Source organism: Ambystoma mexicanum, chromosome 1p (genome assembly GCF_040938575.1).
Source record: "Ambystoma mexicanum isolate Mex_15411 chromosome 1p, UKY_AmexF1_1, whole genome shotgun sequence".
Classification (NCBI taxonomy): Eukaryota; Metazoa; Chordata; class Amphibia; order Caudata; family Ambystomatidae; genus Ambystoma; species Ambystoma mexicanum.
In genome coordinates, this window is record NC_090921.1 from 925,739,609 (window position 1) to 925,761,756 (window position 22,148).

Genomic DNA, 22,148 nt, shown 5'->3' on the forward strand with positions numbered 1-22,148 from the left:
TCTGCAGCTACATTCAAGTAAGGGATGTCATCATTGATTCCATCCACTTCTGTATTTTGCCACACTGGTATGGTGCTTCCCAGAGTGTATGTTTGGTAAACTGAATCTAGCCATTGTTCAATTTCAGCTCTAAATGTAGGTCTGCTGCTTTGATCATCACCACTGTTGTGTTTTGCCACACTTTTATCTTCCCAGAGTGTTTTCAGAGGTGTGTTTGCTGTTTGAACCCAACACGATTGTGCTTTGTCACACTTGCATATTCTTCCCACAGTGTTCCAGGTATGGATTGCCCACTTTGAATCTCAACACTGCTATATTCTGCCCTCCCTCTGTGGCTAACAGCTCCAAAATTTGAGGTGTCAAATGGCACTCCAGAAAGGCCTAAACTTAACCAATCGAACACCACCAACAGCTCCACACTTCCACCCAACCTAGCACTTATGAGAAACCACAACCTACCCATCCTTCCAAGTTACCATCCTAACCCTCTCCCTCCCTCCAGGCCTACTCCTATTTTGGCCACCCCACTCACACCCCCACTCGCTATTCAATACTGAAATCACACCACTATGCTCCACGCTTTGCATCTCTAATAACTTTATGTGCAATCCAGGCCTCCTCACCTAGCTCAGCCATTCTTCCAACTCTTACCCACTTACCCACCCTCTTAGAGTCTGCACCCCCCATCCCATTTCTGTTGAGCATAACTCTCCTTGACTACAGTCCAGGCCCAAGACTACTTCTGATACCTACACCAGTGCCTCCTCACCCACAAGTCTACACCCAGTAAAAATGCTCTGCAACCTGCTAAATAGATCTCTAAATAGATCTCAAGGCCCACTCACCATGCACCGCTAGAAGACTGTACCAACTGTACACCCAACTCGGAACACTTGAGACCCACCCCCATACAACACAGAATTTGCCTGCACTATACTATCACCAACTCCCGAGACACACCACACCTGCAGTAACATCTTTGAACAGGCCCCAGCTCCCAACTTCCTCCTCACTCCATCCACTGCAGCAATCTCCCCATCAGCCATAACCCACTCGCGCCTATGTCTCAACCCATTCCATTCCTTTGGGATTCATCCCTCGCCGTAGCTTCCACCCAACACCTAAACCCCATGACTTCAAACAACTAAACAGTAATCAGAAGTGCTTTCTCATTCATGCCAGATCTGTCGCCAAAGAATTGTCAAAACATTTATGACCTAACCACATCTGAATGCACCGACATCCTCTTCATCTCCAAAACTGGGTTCTCCCAATACCTTTGCCTGACTGCACATGAAGCCTACCCCCAGGATACAAACCTATTGTGCATAACAGGGCTCAGGGCAGATTGCATCACCATTCTTCAAAAATCATCCCTATCTATCACACACTCGGATGAACAAGCCTGCAACACAGACTGCAAATCCCTCCTGGTAAAATTCATGCCCACCCCTTTACACAGCTTCCTGCTGATATATTGACCCCTGGAATACAATAGAAGCTTTGCAGAATCTATAAGTGACTCCCTAGCAGCCATTATGGTCTCCCTCCCACACCTTACAGTATTATGGGATTTCAACATCTGGTTCATCATCCCACATAACCCTACAACCCAATCTGTACTGGACAACCTGAAAACCTAGCACCTTTCACAGTTAGTCTCAGGTCCTACACACTGCAATGGTCACACCCTTGAAGCAATCTTCAGCTCACCAGACCTCATCACCACACTGCAACCACACCCTCTTGCCTGGTCTGAACACTCTGCTATCATCCTCACCCTTTCATGTGTGGATCCAACCACCGTTCCGGCTGTACCGGAGCTACAAACCCACTCCCACCTCTAGAAGAAAGTTAAACAAACTACTGACCTGGCAGACACCCCATTCCCATCCCTGACTTCCTCTCCCCTCTATCTGGGTTAGATCACCATCCCCAACTTCGATCACTGGCGTTCTGAAGCACTCAGTCCTCTCACCCCCATAAGATCCTTCACTAACAGACAAGGCCTCTCGCCCAGATGGTTCACTTAACCCTAGAAAAACTGAAATACTTTTATTTTTATTGTATATGGTTATAAAAAACCTTTCACAATGAATGAGTTCATTTTTCATAAACGCATATTAAAACATACAGAAATGTTTCCTTCAATCAAATAACAACAAAAAAAAGCAATAAATCAATTTCCAATCCTTACAAAACTCCATTAAACAATATATTTTTCTTTCAATGTAACCATTTCAAATACTTTACAATCCCCAAGGAGAACAAACGGTACAAGGGGAAGAGGAGGAAAGGACAATAGATGAATGAGCGACAATAAGAAAAAAAACATAGGAAAGAGAACGGAAGACCCAGATAATCATAAAAAGAAGAAGAAAACCAACCAGCAGGTTTTAACGTCAGATGGGATTCAGATTTACAGATTTCTTTCAACAGTTTCTCAATTACCAAAATACTAGTTGACCCTTTATACCAGGGGCCTAAAGCCCCAGTTTACAGCACTCCAGCATTTGTATCACTGCTATTGTCTTTTGTTGAGACTGAACATCTATCAATATTTCCCATAACTGATTTTGTGCCCAGTTTGTTGATTCGGATACAAATTTGCCAAATAATTGTTGTCTGGTCCTTCTAGTTCCTTCACAATCCATCATTAGATGTTTAATTTATTGGTGTTCTGGATTTTTGCAAATGTGGCAAAGCTTTATAGCTATCTCCCCCATTCCTCTTTTTGCCAACACTTCGCCTGTGTGTAATAGCTTTAATCTTAACCTTAGGAATTTATTCCTAATTCTCCGGTTGGGAAATTTGACCAGGTATTTGCTTATAAAACCCAATTTTCGATCATTTTTTTTGTAGGGGGTTGGGATGAGAACCTGATCTTACTTTTCCAATGGTCTGTATCCAATCCCAATCCTCCTATTTCCTTTTTGCCTTTGTTGGGTTCACTCGCAGCAACTCGATCCCTATCCCTCCCTCTGCAAGTAGATCTTTCACTATTGAGTTTAGTTTACCCAGAAGTTTGGATCTCCCATCCTCTGCATGTTTCCTTTTTTCTGTAAACAATGAGTTATCCTGGCCTCTGGCAATTTGCTGTTGAAATGTTATCAATTTCCATCCAGCTTGGCATTTAAAAGATCTGAGGCCCAGCTCAAATCTAAGATTGTCCATTGCCAGATTCATTGGCAAGGCCAGAGCCTGTTTCCACAGAAGGCCTCCCCATTTCTGCCATATTCCATAACTGGGGTTTTGCTTCAAGACAATAAAGCAGGACCGGGACTGAAATACCACAACCACATCCTAGAGCACAGATCTCAGGCAGACCCAACGTCATCCAACAGGTTTTCCTACACCGTTCAGCTCGTAGCTTACCGGTCAGAGATATGCAAAGTCAAAAAATCCTACTATTGGAACAGAATCACCAATTCCCTGCTCCCTTGAAGGCAACTCTTCAAGCGTATTGCCAAATTCAAAACCCCTGCCTGCACCAGCAACACTACCAACCACACCCAATCCCTCTATGACTCCCTCTCAAACCACTTCCACAACATAGCCCTAGATAGACACAATTCCATTCCTCTCTAAAACTGCATTGCACACCCCACCCTCCCCCTATCTCTCCCATGACATCAAAACTGCCATCCATCCTCCTGCTCTTCTGTACCTTCTCTCCTCTCTCCCACCTAGAAATCATCAACCTACTATCTCGTAGTCATGCCTTGGGATCCCATAGAGACTCCTGCTGCCCTGGTTTACTAAATGAAATCATGAGAACCACCTGTGCCGGAGACCTTGCAAGATCCATTGTTCACACATCACTCCCTTCTGGCACCTTCCCAGCAGAATTCAAAACCTCCTACTTCAAGCCACTGCTAAAAAAGACCTCCTTCGAACCTCTTGTCTCGACCAATTGCAAACCCACCTAAAACAACCAATATACAGTTACATTAACTGACTGAGTGGCATACTCAAAACTATGCCTCTTCTCAGAATCCAACTATAGCCTCAAATTCACAAGGTACTGAATCCAGCACAGTCTGCATATTGGATGATCTTAATAGACACAGAGGGCCTCATTACAAGGTAGGTGGAGGACCAAGGTGCTATTAGCACCTTGGTCCATGCCGGTAAAATACCGGCACCGCCTTGGAGGAAAGAGGAATTACCGCCCTATTCAAAGGTTGGCGGGGTGGTAATTTCCCCTTCCCCCTTTGCCCTTCCCCATTCCCATTTTTGCCCCATAGGTCTCTATGGGAATGGGGAAGGCGCTAATTACGGTGCCGCAAATTGTGGTACCGTAATCAGCACCCTGGTCCCTTTGCGGGTTGGTTTTTAACGCCTGCTAAACAGCAGGCGTTAAAGTACCAACCCGCAAAGGGACCTCGTAGTAAGGCGGTAAGGGTTTACCGGTACCGGTGCCCTTACCGGTACTGGTAAACCCTTACCGCACTATGTGTAATGAGGCCCAGAGACTTGATAGACTGCTCTGCCCTAATCCTACTCGACCTCTCAGTAGTATTTGTCATCATTGACCACTTCATCCTCACTGACCAACTTCAGACACTCAACATCAGGGACTTAGCCCTGAACTGTATATCCACGTTCCTTCTCAACAGATGTCAACAGTACACATGCCTCCAGTCTCCTCGGCTCCCCGCCCAGTCATCCATGGAATGCCGCAGGTTGCCTCACTCTCCCTTTTCCACTTGAACCTCTATCTGAGCCCCCTTCCTGCACTCATTCAATCCCATTGCCTTTCATGCTATAATTATGCAGATAACACCCAAATCACCTAAAAATCCCTAAAACCCCAACTTCTACCTCCCCCGATCTTGCCACATGTCTCCCAGAAATGTGATACTGGATGACGGCCAACCAACTCCTACTCAATTCTGACAAAACCAAGATCATGTTCTGTGGGATGACAGCCCTCTTTCATCAACCCATCCTGTGCCGCTCCCCTTGGGTCCACCTCCCATCACCTCCAACACAGTAACACATCTCAGATGCATTATAGACGTGGACCTGACCCTATCACATCCCATCAACTCTGTGATAAAATGCTGTTAAATACACATTTGACCCCATTTGCTGCCTTTCTCCTTGCATGACCTTCCCATACAGAGTCTCTGCAATCGTCGCTATAATCCTTTACGCCTAGACCATGCTAATGCCCAGTAACTAGGGCCCCCCATCTCAGATAAGAAAACTACAATGAGTACAACTCACAGATGCAAGGCTCCTCCTATCCCTAGGTCCAAAAGAACACATTACCCTCACCCTTTGTGTCCTTTAGTGGCTTTGATTCAAGCAAAGATCCGCCTTGAGGGATATGTGCATCACTCATCGAGCTCTTCACAACAAAGGAACAGAATATCTGCAGCATACATCTACATGCTTCTGGCCTAACAGACACCTGAGATCAGGCTCAGCACTTCTTGTCATTCCAGTGACAAAATCAACCTGCATGGGACACTTCCCCTGTCAGTCCAATCAACCATCATCTGGATCTCCCTGCTATTAACCATCTGCAGCATAGAGAACCACCTCGCCTTCAGGAAGGCTCTCAAAACCTGGTTTTTCCCATCAGCACTCTCCCAGTTTTAGGCCGGATTTCACTTGTGCACAAACTATCACCCACTTCCTCTCAGAGGAACTTTGGCACTCAAGGGAAACTGTTTTGGGTGGGACATGGCACTTCTTAACCAGGTCTTCATGAAATGCTCACAAGACTACATCTAACTATCCTTCAGTCTTTCTTCACCAGACCCTCATGATCTGCATCCCAGTGCCACACCAGGGGTTCGGTACTCACAGCCACAAACTTCTGCGATACACACTGTTTGACTACACCCACCCTAAACATACATACTCTCAGGCCGAGTGGCACCTCCAATAGAATACAGCCCCATTCAAAATGTGGTCCAGCTGTTAACATAGCTTCATTCTTATGTATCCTCTGATTCATTGACAACTTGTGACAGCATCTGTCCCTTCACCTGGTAATTGCAGGCTGCTCTTAGGGACTTAGCCACTCCCTAACGACCTTTGTTATGGCTATTAAAGCACATACACATTTTAAAACTCCTTGCATCTCTTCTTAATCCTCTGACTACAATATTCCAAAGGGCGTTCATCCTCACAGAGCTTTGTGGCTATACCAATGGCAGTAGGCGCAATGCAAATACCAAATAACATAACATAACATAGTTGGCACTTCTCCTGCCAGTGAATTATTTGTAAGGTGTCTGGTCATACACTCAGGGAGAGCGTCAGGAGTTGAAATGTATGCTCATTTATTTATTTTATTTATTCATTTTGTCATTTGTATGGTACGCCGAACCCGGGGGCATCTGGGCAGTGGTTTGCAGAAGGACAGTGGTACATACATAAATATTAGTTTCTTAGTCAGGTGAAGCTAGTATGTACATAGTAAGTTGTAAGAACTCTGCTAGGTTTGCAATTCCTGAGTGAATAGCCAGGTTTTGAGGCCTTTGTGGTAGGACCAGAAGGAAGATTCTGGTCTAAGTGACAGCGGAAGGGCATTCCCGTGTTTACCAGCCACCACTGGGAAGCTGTGGGCACCTGCTTTCTGCCACTTGAATCTGGGAATGGTCAGTAGGTGTGAGTGGGCAGCCAGAGTAGGTTTCATGGATTGAGATTTGGAGAATTTTCTAGACAAGTATCTTCTGGGGGCAGCATTTGACAGATATCTGTGAGTCAGAGAAAATGTTTTGAACATAATGGGTTTGTGAACGGGAAGCCAGGGGGCATTCCATCTAGAATAGGAGTTGTGGTCTTTTTTAGGAATGTTTAGAGCGGATCTTAGAGCATTATTTTGTATGACCTGTAATTTGTAGGTGTTGCAAGTGTTTTAGCATGCAAAGAGGGCATTGCAGTGGTCTATACTGGATAATATAAGGGCTCTAGCAATTGTGATGCAGCTGTCAGAGTTCAGGAATGGTCTAGGGGTGTTGGTAGGTTTAGATGTGTATGCTGCTGCAAATGCAATAGCATTTACCTGCATAGTTAAGGATAAAGCAGAGTCCTGGTATACCCCCAAGGTTTCTACTTCTTTTGAGACAGTGATAATATTCCTGTCAATGATAAATGATGTGTAAGATACAGTAAGTTTGTTTAGTCGAGTTTGCATGTCTATGAGAACTCTGTTTTCTCGTTGTTGAAGCATCGTGCCATCCAAGCCTGGATGGTTTAATAGATTTCGCTCAGTGCGTTCGAGTCGGTGTCATAGGTGACAGAGATAGGCATGGGAATTTGGGTATCATCTGCTTAATTGGTGTAGGGGATACCCAAGTCGTCAAGGAGGTCCAAGAGACGCTTAGTAAAGATATTATTGTATAGTGTTGTGGAGACACAGGAGCATTGGTGGAATCCACAGTTGACTGGGGCTGGGGGGTCAGCTGCGGAGGTGGAGAACACCCTTATTTGTTGGCTAGATAAGAAGGACTTGATCCAAGCTATGGCTTTGGTAGAGAAGTAGGCTGCTGAAGAGAGGTGTCCGCGGAGGATTTTGTGGGTCACCAAAACCAAAGCTGTTGAGAGGTAGAGTAAAAGGAGGAGGGCCAGATTGCCATTCTGTTTAATTTCATTAATTTGGCTTTTTAGGTCCAGGAGAGCATATTCCATTCCTTTACCAGGGCGGAAGACAGATTGGCACAGGCCATCGAGGTTGTTAGATTCCAGATACTTTTGGATTTGCAGATAAGCTGCGCTATCTAGTATTTTAAGGAGGAAAGATAGTGCTGTGATGGAGTGGCAGATGGAGGGGGTTTTGGGGTCTAGTGTAGGCTTTTTAAGAAGGGGGGAGGACCCAAGTGTCTTTTAGGTTGGCTGGTAAATTACCAGTTGAGAAGGTGGTATTGTTCAGCAAAGTGATGAAGGGGGCAGGCTCTGCAGTGCAATCTTTGAAAAGCAAGGCCAGGCATCTGGATGACTTCAGAGATTTAATGATTTTAGTAACTTCTGTGACAGTCACCGGGTTAAAATCAAATAGTATGGAGTTAGTGGGAGATGGCAAAGGGTGTTGTGGTGGCTAGACTGGTATTAGTTTTTTGTTTTTTTTGCTCCAATTTTCATTTGTATTTAGGAGATTTCATCCAGAAGTGCCTTTTGAATGTTCGATAACCAGATGATGTCTTTAAGGCAATTATCTGGGGGGGGGGGCTGGTGATTTGAGTTCTCGCAGGATGCAGAAGAGCTCTCTGGTGGCTGAGTTTGCTTTATCTAGTCTCTCATTGTATGTAGAGCTTTTGGTTTGGAGAATGGCCTGTTTGTAGTTTTTGGAGTGCAGTAGAAAATGCTCTTTGTTCACATCTGAAAGCAATTGTTTCCATGCGGTTCTCGTCTGCTCTCTTTGTGGGGCGTAGAGCTTTAAGGGTTGGAGTGCAATAGGAGTTCGGGTGAGATACTGGTTTGGGTTTGTGTTTGCTCATGGGTGCTACCTTGTCAATAGCCAATCGGAGACTTTGGTTATAAAGTTCTACCATGGAGGTAGGATCATTAGTTGAGTGCGAGCAGGTCATTAGGGGTTGCAGCAACGGAGGCATGTTAGTTTAGGTGATGTTATAAGTGTTTCTTGAGAGGGAGGCCAGTTGTGATACATTATCACAATGAAAAAAACTTCAGGTCTTATATTTTCAAACAAAAACATGTCAAGAGGGTAATAGAAACAACGGAATCTTTACCATACCATTTCATTTATTAACATTGATAATTTGTGAAAGTTAGATCATACATGATTTTTTCATTGTCACTCTCTTCATCTCCACAATCTCAAGCAGTCACACGTGTTGTTTTATTGCATACATTAGTTGTTTCTCTTTCCCCTTGCATAACGTGCACTATTTACATTTACATTGTGCGTGGTATATCCAAACACTCACACACATACAAATGTCACATTAGGGACAACATGCATTCGCAATGAGTGTGCATGCACTGTGTGCTTTTTAGAATCGTCTGTTAACCGAAACTATCAGTACATCTAGCCTTTATTTACTTTTCGGGCATATGTGTTAGAAAATAACCTGACTTTACAATTCCTTTCCATGCTCTCTCTTGCCTCAATGGGAATAGTCTGATTTTCCTTTCTAAGAGGCGTGATGATGGACCGCTATTCAGACTGGTGATAAATCATTACCATCCCATGGCCCATTTTGTCTATTGAACACATATTTGTTATGAAGAAGTTCCATCTACATAGATCAAGTTGAACATCTTATAAATGATCATACGCCCACAGGAGAGATTCCAGAGTTAGCATTTTGTCGAAAAATGCCATGATATTTTGACAACCTTGTGCAGTAATGTCTAATGGCATTTTCAGCTCCGACATCACGCTAATGATCCCCATAATGTATAGAGTTTATAAACGTACACATTATTTCCTGCTCTCAGATATAATTGTGGGTGAATGACATGCATCGGTGTTAAACAATGAACAATTCACACGTGTAGTATAGCATTGGGTGCATCTCAAAAGTGTTTGTAATGCGAGCATAAATTGCCTGTATTATGTCCTACCCTTGCGGGGCATTTATTGGTGCGCACACTTTCTATTTCCGAGCCATCTGCCCCTCCCTCCCCCCACATTTTGTTCAAGCCAGATTCCTTTTCCCGCTCCTGCCCTTTGCCCCTCTATCGCATCTTGGGTGAATGTTAGCTCCCCCTGCTTTACGTGTGTTTTGTTAGGTAACTTGTTCCAATCAAGCCTGGGGCCAATAGCATGCCTGTCACACCCACATGCTGAAACATGTGTTCTTTAAGTGGCCAACACCATTTCAATGGGCGCCATTTTTCCAATTGCGATTAATCCACCAGATTTCATTGTTGCTCAACAAAATCAAAGTGTTCAGTGAGTGAACACAGATCTATCTATCTGTCTGTCTGTCTGTCTGTCTGTCTGTCTATCTATCTATCTATCTATCTATCTATCTATCTATCTATCTATCTAGCTATCTAAAGAGGTGAACTGGACTCTTGGCCAAGTCTCATAACTCGGTTTACATAACTTGTAGATCTGTTATTGCCCAGGTCCTGGATGTTGAAATTGCGTTCCATTTGCTGGGACCAACATAAACTGTATAAAGGAAACGGAGTGCCAGCTTCAAGGTGACACATGTTAACCCAGAGTGTCGTATGTATTTGGGCATAGAGATGCAGGTGACATAGCATGGATGCCATCATTTGAGATGGTACAGCAGTCCTGGTTTGGAGACTCGTATTACCTGTGGCATGAACTGCTACGATAACTTTTGTTGCAAGCTGTTTTCCAATCTCAAAGTGAATACATTTTGGGGCCAGCAAGCCTGAAACTTAAAAATTAGCATTGGAACACGGAATCGATTCAAGTTCAAAGTAATTAATTAATACGAGAGGCATCATTTAACAGCTCAATTCCAAATTCATTATCCAATACTGTTGCAATATTTTAAAGTGATCTCAATGACAGAAGTTTCAATTTTATTTTATTTATGGAAGATCGACTGCTCGTGGCATAATAAGGCAAGACATAGAAACTAGCTATGTGCACAGCAGAGTATTACTCAGTTTAATGTCGGCTACTCTTAGGCAAATCAAATCATCTACAATTGTACTTGATGACCAGTCATGCTTTTACAAACAAGTAAACCGTTGGTCAAACCTTTCAAAGATAACATTGTAAATGTTCAGCAGACCACTAACAGTCTTTAAAAGGCACAGCACCCTAACGCCCTTGTGAGACCTTTATCCCTATGGCTCCCCATATGTGATGGGTTACTGCAGACAGAATCACCTCAATGGTGGTGCTGCAGGCCCATTCCAGGGCCTCATGTAGATGCCTTATGAATGCATTGTTAAGTAAAGGTTTCAACCATTTGATCCTCAAAGCGAAATATAATGGACAAAAAACAGAAAGTGGACAGTTGTTTCAATTGAGGTTCCACGGGCACAAAGAAGAACCCTCAGGTGACTTCCATTCCATTCCAAGTCTTTACCACTGCAGCTAATGACAGAAAACGAATACAACATTTTATAAAAGGCCATCATTTCAGGGTTGTGGATACTATCAAAAGGTTGACTTAAGCCACATTTTGTATTTTGATTCTAAATCAAAATATTGAGAGGGAGACTGGAATTATCAAGAGCTTTTTCAAACAGATGTATGTATTTTACCTCCCAATATCTCGACTTCACCTCACTCATGTCAACAGTTGAGCTGTAAAATCACACCATTAGCCCTGATCACATTCAACTAGGTCTTCACTGATTGCTCTAAACCAGTCAAGAACCTCATAGGCCCTCATTACGACCCTGGCGGAAAGCGACTGACCGGAGCGCCACAGCGTAAATAGCGTTTCCGCCATTGCACGAAGGAGCAAAGTGCGGCCCATTCCGACCCATCGGGCACGAGCACCACGGCATGGCGGAAGTGCAAAGTCCGCGATGGCGGAAATGACCCCAAAACGGCCCACACCGCCGCCGTACGGCACCCCAGGTGCAATACCGCCACCCCTCTTAGCGGTCACCGCAGTGTGCGCCTACCGGAAAGTACGGTGGCCGGAAATATACGGAAACGGAAGTTAAACCATGGGCCCGGAATGGGAAACAACCCGACGTACACCTATAAATACACTAAAACCACACAACCACTAAAATCACTACCCTGAAACACACCCCAACCCGTCAACCACCCTAGCGAAACCAAGAATAATGGGAAAAGCAGCGAAGAAAGCGTGCGACCGCAAGCGGCAGGTCCACTTCTCCCGTGAGGAACTCACCGTGCTAACAGAGACCCTCCAGGAGAATGCTGCCGTCGTCTTCTGCACGCAAATGACCAGGACGGCACTTGCAAACAAGAAGGCCATATGGGCTCTGGTGGCACAGCGGGTAAGTGCGGTGGGGACCGCACTCCGCACCCCACAGCAATGCCGCAAGCGATGGGACGACCTGCGGATACGCGTCCGCAGCATACTCTCTGCCAACCGCAACATTGCCACAGCCACCGGGGGAGGTCCTGAATCACCCATCAAGTTGACCCCCTGGGAAGAAATCTGTGCCTCCACCATCGGAATGGAGAGCATAGAGGGAGTCGGAGGGATGGAGAAAGGAGTGCAGACATCCGAAGATACAGGTAGGTGGGCCAGGAAAAACAATGCCAAATCCACACAGTCCATCCATGTGAAGTACCATGCGTCCACATAGTGCAACAGAAACACATGTCCAGGAGAACGTCCACACACATCGGCCTGATAGCGCACGTTAAAACCCACAATAAATACATAAATAATTAAAAACCCCTAATACACGCACTACACGTGCAGCAGGCACACCCTAACTGCAGGCTGCCAAACAACTGCACCCTCACTCCACACACAAATCAAAGCACCTCCAAGGGCCCGGCCCAAATCACCCTCAGGTACCACCCCAATGCATGTGATACAATGCCATTCCAATTCCCACAGACCCACCAATAACCCTCGCCCTCCTCTACTCCACCACAGGGTCCGATCCAAACGACGAGCTACAGGACACCCCTACCAGCACACCTGCAAAGAGGGCCAAGACCAACGGCCAGAGACCCTCCACCTCAGCTGCACGCATCAAGACACGGCAGCAGCACAAATCAGGTGGCAGCACAGAGGAGGGAACATCAACAGGCACCCCAGCAGCCAGCATGCCCACAACACCACCACCACAGGTCCTCCCAATGGATGCCACAGAAGGCACTGCCTCCGGTGGCAGCAGCACCATAGGTGACACCCCATTGATGGCAGCATGCTCCGACACAGAAAACGGGGATGCCGAAGTCAGATCCATCCATGACCTGTCCCAATCCCCCTGTCTGTCCCATCCCGTACAACATGAGGATACCACGCAGGGGCACCCACAAGACGACGACTGGCCATCCCCCACAAGCCCTGTGGCAATGCAACATGAGGACAACAGCCCCTCTGTGACACCCCCGCAAATGGCCTTGGCCCAGCAGAGGCAACAGTCCCTCGACCAGTTGATCGAACAACAGCAGCAACTGGCCACGCTCCTCAAGGACCATGCTGATGAATGTGGGGGCACTAAGGCAGACATAGAAACATCAACTGAGACACTTAGGGCACAAATCGAGAGTAGCACCGAGAGCCTGAGAGTCCAAATGGAGAGTAGCACCGAGAGCCTGAGAGTCCAAATGGAGAGAAGCACCGAGAGCCTCAGGGGGGAACTGCATGCGACGGCCAAGGACGTATGTGCCGAACTTGCCGCAGTGCGCCGTGTGCTCACTGAGCTCTCGCAAACCCTTAGGGACATGCATGGACGTGAGCAGGCAGACACATCATCCGTTGCAAGCTCCGTCCAGGGCAGCCCCCAACGTAGATCTGGAAGGAACCTTTGCTCCACAGGCAGGGGTGCCCCTGATACCCGCAGAGGGGGCTTGCAATAGCGACAGCCCACTGACAATGAGCATCTTTGGACACTGGTGTTCGGGGGGGAGGTAGGGGGGTGGAGGGGGTGTGTTGGGCTCACTTGGGTGGCGGGTCGATAGGGTGTTCAACATGACATCACATATGCCATAAAAAGTGCACGATCAACCAATGAGATGTGTGGACATTGATCTTTGTGTACTAGGCCATCATAGGCGTACAGTTCATATTGTGCATGTCCCAGACACACGCAGTGCCACGAGTCCCGTGTCCATGTATCAGCCACCAGGCGTGAGTGCTAGAAGCATACATCAATGAGATGCTGACGAATGTCACGGGCCTCCGGTGCCTCGCAGACTCCATGAGGTGCTGCCACATCCCCACCCTCATCATGACCATCTTCAGGTGCTTGCAGTTCTGCGTCAGGGGGCATGGGCACATTTCTACGTACGCACATGTTGTGGAGCATGACACATGCCATCACCATCTTTGCAACCTTCTCATGGCGGTACAGGAGTGCCCCGCCAGACCTGCTGAGGCAGCGGAAACGGCCCTTCAGTAGGCCGAATGCCTGTTCTATGACTACACGGGTACGTGAGTGGGCATGGTTGTAGTCCTCCTCATGCTGGTCCCGTGGGTTCCGGACTGGTGTGAGGAGCCATCTCTTCAGTGGATATCCAGCATCACCTGTATGTGGACGAGAAACGTATGATGTGGAATGCCATTGATGCGTACGCACACCCCCCCCCCCCTTCCTGCCAGGTCATTGCCAATTCACATACCCCACATCATCATGCATGTAATGAGACTCACCGAGTAGCCAGGATCTGTTCCCTGCGTGTCGCTCCATGTAGCGTGGTATTGTAGAGTTCCTCAAGACCATAGAATCATGGGTTGATCCAGGGAATCGGGCGCAACAATGTGTAATGATCCTGTTGGAGTCACACACCATTTGTACATTCAGGGAATGGAATTGTTTTCGGTTGCGGTACTGGGCCTCCATGGCATGTGGGACGACCAATTCCACATGGGTGCAGTCGATGGCACCAATGCAACCCGGTATGCCGGCAAGTGCATGGAATCCCACTTTCGTGTTTGTGATTTGCTGCTCCGAGCGTGGTAGGGAGATGTAGTCGTCTGCGTGCTGCAGGAGGGCATCGAGCACTTGCAATAGTGTCCGTGAGAACAGTGGCTGAGAAATGCCATGCAACTGTCCGACTGTGTGCTGGTAGGTGCCTGTGGCCAGGAAGTGGAGTACAGACACCACCTTCAGTAGGGGTGGGATGGCGGTTGGGCTATCTATCATGCTGACAAGGTCAGCCTGTGTCATGTCCACAATGGCGGCTATGGTGTCCCGGTCCAAACGGTAGAGGGTGTGGATCTGCTCATCAGTGAGGTTGAACGGATGTGCTCGGAGGCGTGGGATTGCGGGCTGCCTGCGTGGTGGTAGTGGCTGTGCTGGTGGGCCTTGCTGGCCCTGCCTTGCCCTCCTCCTCCTGCGTCTCCTCCGTGTGGCCGGTTGTAGTTGGTGTTCGTCTTCCTCTTGGAGTTGGAGCACTTGCAGTGCTATCAGGTCCCCCAGGGCCAACATCGCGAGTCCTGCCGGTAGCATTTCGGTGTGGTTGTGGGAGGAGACTGGCTGTGCAATTCATGTGTTTTCAGGCTGTATGGCCTCCACCTGTGGTGATTCATTCCACCTGTGCAAACTGCCCTCCCCTTTGGCCGAGCACGTCACGCGCACAACGCTGCAATTCGGGGAATGGTATCTTGCTATTGCTATCATGTATTTGTACCCGATGGCCGTGTTGGATTGGTTGTTATGTTCATTCGGCTATGGTCCCATTGTTTCCCATTCTATCTGTGCAGTCGCGAACAGACTTGTGAAGGGTCAGTGGAACGTAGTACTCGAGTAACGGTGGGCCCTCTGCATCACTGTACTGAGTTGCAACGACGGGCGGGGCGTCCCATTCGTGGGTGAAGGCAGTTGCCATTTTCACACACAGCCGCACTCGATGGAATAATTAGTGATTTCAAACGGCCACAGATGCCTTTCCGACGTGGTGTTGCAAATGAGGAATTCGAAGGGCGGCGCTTTCGGTCTTCAGCTGGCGGCGAGGAGATGCCCACAGGTCTGACTGCAAATATAACGTTCTATTGTTCAATGTCCTTGAGACAGGGCCCATGGCGAGGGAGCAATGATTGATATGAATAGTTTGGGATGCGCATTAGCTACGTGGGCGATGAGGCCGGCCGTTCCCAAATACATGTTACTTCACAACACTGGAATTACGGGCTGGGGCACTGTGGATTTTGCAGGCTGCATAACGCACAGACTCAATGGATGTTTCTAATGTCATGTGAGTAATTATTCAGGCGTTTTGATCCCGGGATGAGGGAATGATGAATGGATGCATGGGCAGGTGATTTGATACAGAGTTTGCCATGTACAGGGCTTCTTGGGATCTATCCGCCTCCCCTACGCTATGTGATGCAGGGCTGCCATAGTGGGACCATCGTCTATCTGGCCTTGTTGAGCCCTCCCTGTCTCGAGGCGCCCTCAGACACTTGTGTCCATGCACGTTGACATTCCCATCTGATGGATTCTGTTTTGACAGACACATGCACAGGTACACTCGTTTGTGATGGTGTTTGCACCTCGATATAGATGGTTATGAGTCGCAAGTGGTTTTGGGGTGGTGATGATCCTTTTGAGTGGGCTAGCATGCATATGGCTGTGGATTTCGTGTGATCATTGAAGTGAGTTGTTCGAATGTAGTTCTGATGGCCATTCTGTTCTTTTTCTTTTCTTTTGGTTGACAGGTATCTCCTCCCCTTTTGCCACTGCCATCTGTATGCCACTCCTGCAGATGGATTTTACTCCCGACACCTGCTGCTTCGTGTTAATCGGTGGAGCAGCATTACGATCTTATGGGACGATCGCCAATGGCCCACATGCCCTTACGCAGTACTGGTGTCTCGGAGCAACATTTCGGCCTTTCAGCTGGACTAGTGCCTCCCCATTGGGACAGCCCTGCGGTTCTGTGCGCTTCCATGTTGCCTTTTCGTACGTGAATGTGGCTCTGTGTACCATGGGGGTACAGGGCGACACACAAGTAGTGGCTGGTCATTTCTTGTGGATGCAGCCCACAATGGTGATTTGTGTTTTGGAGTTCATGGCCTGATGGCTGTATGGGCTTGGTGTCTTTGATGTGCATAAATTGCTATTCTGATTTGGCCCGTGTAGCGTTTTTCTTTGCAAGTGATGTGGCATATGCCTATTTGGGGGGCGATGTATTGTGAGGAGATCTGCATTGGGTTCCAGCTTCGGGGTTTAGTTGCGTGGTACTGTACTGGGCGCGTTTGCCTACTAAGCCCGTGAGGTCAGGGATGGGGGCTGCCTATATGACAGTTTGAATGTTGTCATGCTCAGGGGCGGGGGATTGGGTTTTGTGTAACAGATGCCGGTCAGCCAGGTGGACTGGTGGAATGATGTGATTTTCGGAATGTTGCTGGGCACAGGTGCCTGTGTTTGCGTGCGTTTCTTGGTGGGGGACTGTGGTCATGTCCATTGGGATGGCTTCTGTATTCGTGCCATCTGTGACCTGCAGCTCCCATTGGCCCCTCTTGTGTTGCTTTTGTTCGTTGGCATGCATGGGTGCTTTGTACATTTCAATGGTTGCATTGTGACTTCATTGCACCTACCGGGAGTTGTACTTTGTGGGCAGGGAGCGGTGTACAGGCACTCAGTGGGGCCGTTTACGGTTGATTCGCGATGCCGTACTTCTCGCCATGGCGGAATGGTACATTCCGCCATGCCTGATGGCGTTAGGTACATGTCCGCTAGGGTCGGAATTGGCGTACCGTTGCACCATGGTGGTGTTTGCGGTTTGGCATGGCGCGCGCGTGCTTGGTGCAGTTAGCGTTGGCGTTCACTACGGTGTCGCTAATGGCTTCGTACTTTGCGGTGACGGGTCATAGTCGCACCGAGCGCTATTCGATGGCGGTATTGCATTTCCGCCATCGTTTTTCGATTTCCGCCAGGGTCGTAATGAGGGCCATAGTCTGGTGTGCATGATGCGAGGGTATCCCCACGACCCCCGCTCACTATACTGAATAGTATAGTAAGCGTATAGTGAGCGGGGAGGTGCGGGGGACACCCCTGCAGCCCCTGCAGCCTTTTTTTCCAAAAAATGTTTGTATATCGAGGAAGCATGTTAACCCAAAAAAGGTTTCAGTCCCTACTCCCTGATAAGAAGTCTGAAAACCAACACCTTCAGAATTAAAGCCATGGAATTAGCAACATTTCGTTTTTTTTTTAAAGATTTTAAAAACATGTGTTCAGGGCAGTGAACGTAACCCCACATTTCACATGCATGCAAAGCTCCAGCAACAGCCTTTGCTTTATAAATCTATAGTGGGGAAATAAATCTATGTCCAATAAATCAATGGCTAAAATCGAGACTCCCTCCAGTGACCTGTTCTAAAATCATAATATGTTTTTCCACTTGTGCCTTTCATGAACTAGAAATCGGGAATATAATGCATTAATAGTCAAAAGTCTGATCTTGCTCTATGGCAACTCCACCTAAAATGACCTTTGAATGTTTAAGATGGCAATGGTCTTCAAATTCCTGAAGAAGTTACCCAAGAAAATTCTCAGTTTAAGAACGAATTACAACATCATTTCAAAAGAGGAGAGTCAGAACAGATATACGCCCCATGGTCTAAATGAAATTCCAGGTTAATTTTTTCCACCCACAATTATGATCGATATAGAAAGTCTGATTCAATTTGGTTATTCAGTCTTTCTAAATGGATCATACCAAACCCATTAACCCACCTCCCCAGTTCATAACCAAACCCAAAACCCTCTCGATGGCCCGCCATCTTTGGACGACAGCTGCTTCCTGTGACGCACATGTGTGAGCGTAGGGAATGCCAGGCGTGTGAAGTTACAGGAGTTAGGTGCGTGTTTTTTTGGGTATGTGTGTGAGTGTATGTGAGGGAGAGGAGGGAGAATATTTGTGGTGGGGAAGTGAAGGGGAAGGGGTGCAGGGAAAAGTGTGTTTGCATGAGTGGTGGAGAATGGGGGTAAAGTGTTGTGTTGTGCGGGGAAGGGGATGGCGTGGGATAAAAGGGAGGCTCGGGGCACAAACCCCGTGACCTACTAGAATTCCAGCCACGGCGGGAGGGGGTGTGGGTTGGGGTTTAATAGGTGCTATTTCAGAATTGTGGAGGCTACACAAAATCTGGCAAAATATGTATTTTATTTTTTTGTGTATGGCCTTCAAAATGCTGAAATATTACATAGAACCACTATCCATGCATTAATTGTTGCCGCCCATATGCTGACGCAAATAGGCAGTGTTGTTGATAATAGGATTGACTTGCATGGGACCAAGGACTCAAACTCTCCTCACAACTCTATCAATTGCCTTTTATCCTGGTACCAATCCATGAGGGCTAAATTAGACCCTGCCTCTCGATTCCACAATGAATCACATAGTGCATGAAACATACATCCTGATCCCGGGGAAGAGTGTAAGGAGGCTCTATTGATCAGGTCAAATACTGAGCCATTCCATAAGTTCAGATACTTCATACTTAATATAATTTGGTGTTGTTGAATAGTGATGGCTACCCAACAGACCCACCCCCTTAACTGGGGACTAGACATTAGAATTAGACTCCCAGGACTTGATCTGGTACAGACCAATTTTGGAGAAAAAGAATTCCTAAAGTGTCCAGAAGAAAAATAGGCCTTTAGTTTGCAGGATTTCTCTTGTTCCTTTTTTGTAGATGCAGACGATTTCCAAACGCTTCCAAGAATGGAAAATTGCTCCTGTTATTAGAATAGAATTTAACCAGGACCAACGGGTAGGAACCAAAACAATGGGTCAGATTTAAAAAGATCAGAAAGTACTCTGGGCCAGAGGGTTTCATTGACATTGCACTGCCTTACTAACCTCCTCAATGGAGTATTACTCAATTTAAAGAGTCCAGCTGGGTTCTCTTAGATAGTCTAGTGAGTTAAACAAATGTTCAACTCCCTAACCTTTCAGACCAGCTCTGAAGTGCTTTAATGAATGCTAACTATTATATTTGGACACTATAGTTTATTACAGGGACTGCGGTAGCGGCCCTGTAATTGTGGTTAGGTTGCTCAATTTATAGCAAGAGCACTTTTGGGTGGCTTATAACTTTGGCGCCCTTTGACAAATTCTCACCATACTTTTGCAAAAAAGTATATGCCCCCTCAGAACGATTATGTGAAGTTTGGTGCGGTTTTGTCCAGGGGGAAACGATACAGTGGGGTTCCTCAAATTTCTGGTAATCCTCATAGATGCAAAGGAAACCATTTTTTTCTTGCATTGACAGCCCAAACCGGTGGATGGATTTTTACAAAATTCATGCCAGGAGTGGCGGATTGGTCCTGAAAGCATGCTTTTGTAAATTTGATGTAAATCTGTCCAATTTGTAAAAGAATAAATGGGCAAAAAGGAGTTAAAAAGAAATGAGTGACTTCTGGGTCCGGTCTGCAGGCTCACTTCCTGAATTGGGGTCTGAAGACGGCTCTGGACCAATCAAAAATAAATGCGTGACGGTCACAGATATCAAAGAAGTACACTGATAGGATATTCAAAAACATGAGGTGCATCATATTTTTTAAATGGTTGCCATGTTGGATTCACCGACAGCCAATGGTTTCTGCGGACAGAGTAGTGGGCAAAAAAGTCTATAAAACACGTCTGTGCTTATTTAGTGGCCAGGAGAGGGGCAATAAAATGTGAGGGAGTGCAATAAAGTTGATATGGAGCTGTTTTAATAGGTCAAAAGGGGGCTTGCATGTGCCGCCGAGCCCAGGGACACCACCGCTGACCGCGGATACTGCAGTGAGGAAAAAGTCTTGAAAACAGATTTGGAGATATTTGGTGGCCGTAAGAGGGTTTGGAAAGGGTGGGGGTCTGCAATAAAGCTGACATGGAGTTGTTTTCATAGGTGAAAAGAGTGTGTGAAGGTGCCGACAGGTCTGCTGTCTCTTTTGGTGTCTGCGGACATCATTTGGATTGGAGGGGGTTCAGGGCGAGTCTTGTTATTTGAAGGTGTATTATATGTACTTATTATATGGTTTCATTCTAAAGTAGTGGTGGCCAGTGGACAGATGATTCTTGGGGGCATGGTACCCCCAACAATCTGGCCACTGGCTACGCACACTATAGTAATATGTATAGTGTATGCATAGGTAATAATAGGGAGGAGAATTCAGTATTTGGTGGAATGATATAATTGAAGTGTATTTGGTATTTATGATTGCAGTACAATTGAAGATAGTGCTTATGGACTATGTATTTATTTATGCTAAGTATGGTCACTTACATATCATTTGTTAAGCATGACAGTTTAAAAGCTTTAATTGCATACAATTGTACATAAACAGTACATTCTATGTACTATGTTTGGTACAACATTAGTGTGTGCTAAACTGTTGTTGTATGACATGAAATAATCATAAGGTCATTGAGAAGAAATCAATAGAGGATTAAAACACCTCTATTATAATTATGTGAGTGTAAGTGTGATAGTATGTTTGTTTGAAGTGTGTTGCATTTAAGGGAATGTTTATTGTAGTTATATACTGTTGGCGTATTCTAATTATATTAGACATTACATGACGTTTTGCAGTAACAAGAACTGTGATGGCTTTTTAGAAATGTATTGCAATTAAGGATATTTTTGAAGTAGTTAGATACTTGTTTGCACATTCTAACTATCTTGGCTTTTAAAAGTAGTATTGTGGTATAATGAAAAGCACTATTGTGGTATAATGAATGTACATAGATATGCGGTTGTGTATTCTTAATATTTATTGTGCTACAGTTTACATCTGGGTTGAAGGAATATTAAGTAGGCATTTTTTAGATATGCTATTAACCTATGTTTTGGAGTAACTGAGGTGTTGTTAACATTCAAAGCTACCAATTCTTATTTTGACATATGCAGTATAGTTGCCTGAAGTGGTTGTAGTACCAGTGTAGTAGATTATGCACACTGTTGTGAAGGTTTTCTTGCCAAGAGATACTTGGTCGTGTGTGAAGCCTGTACGTTTACAGTTGCTTTTTGTACCATCTGTATTGTACTTAAGAAGCATGAGTATCATATATTGGCCATGTGCAATTATTTGTATTTTAGAACGATTGTCTGAATTACAAAAATGCATAGTATGCTATAATTTGCATTTTGCAGAAGCTGGTGAAATTGAATGTATTCAGAATTTGGTATGGATACATAAACACATCGTTCAATAGGAATGTGCTCTTGTGAAACATGGCTGCAGAGAGTGTATGTATGTTTCCACGTGTATGAAATCTGGAAGATTTTGTTTATATGGGTGTTTTTGGTTTCCATTACTAGTAGTAAGTGTTATCGGCCAAAATGACGGACTCCAATTTACCTACCCCACCAAAAGACCTAAAATACATACCACCAAAAGTTCAAACTACAAAATGTTCGAACCTTTTGTGGTATGCATATTTTGGTGGGGTAAGTAATACAAAAAAAGAAAAACAAAGGCTGCACGGGCTGTGGGGGTGTCCCACGCAACACCCTGTTAAATATACTATATAGTATAGTGAGCAGGGGTTGCGGGGGACACCCCTGCAGCTGCCTGACAAAAAAAAGAAAAGGACCCTGCAGCGCCGGTTCCCGATCACGGAAGTGAAAGGCAACCAG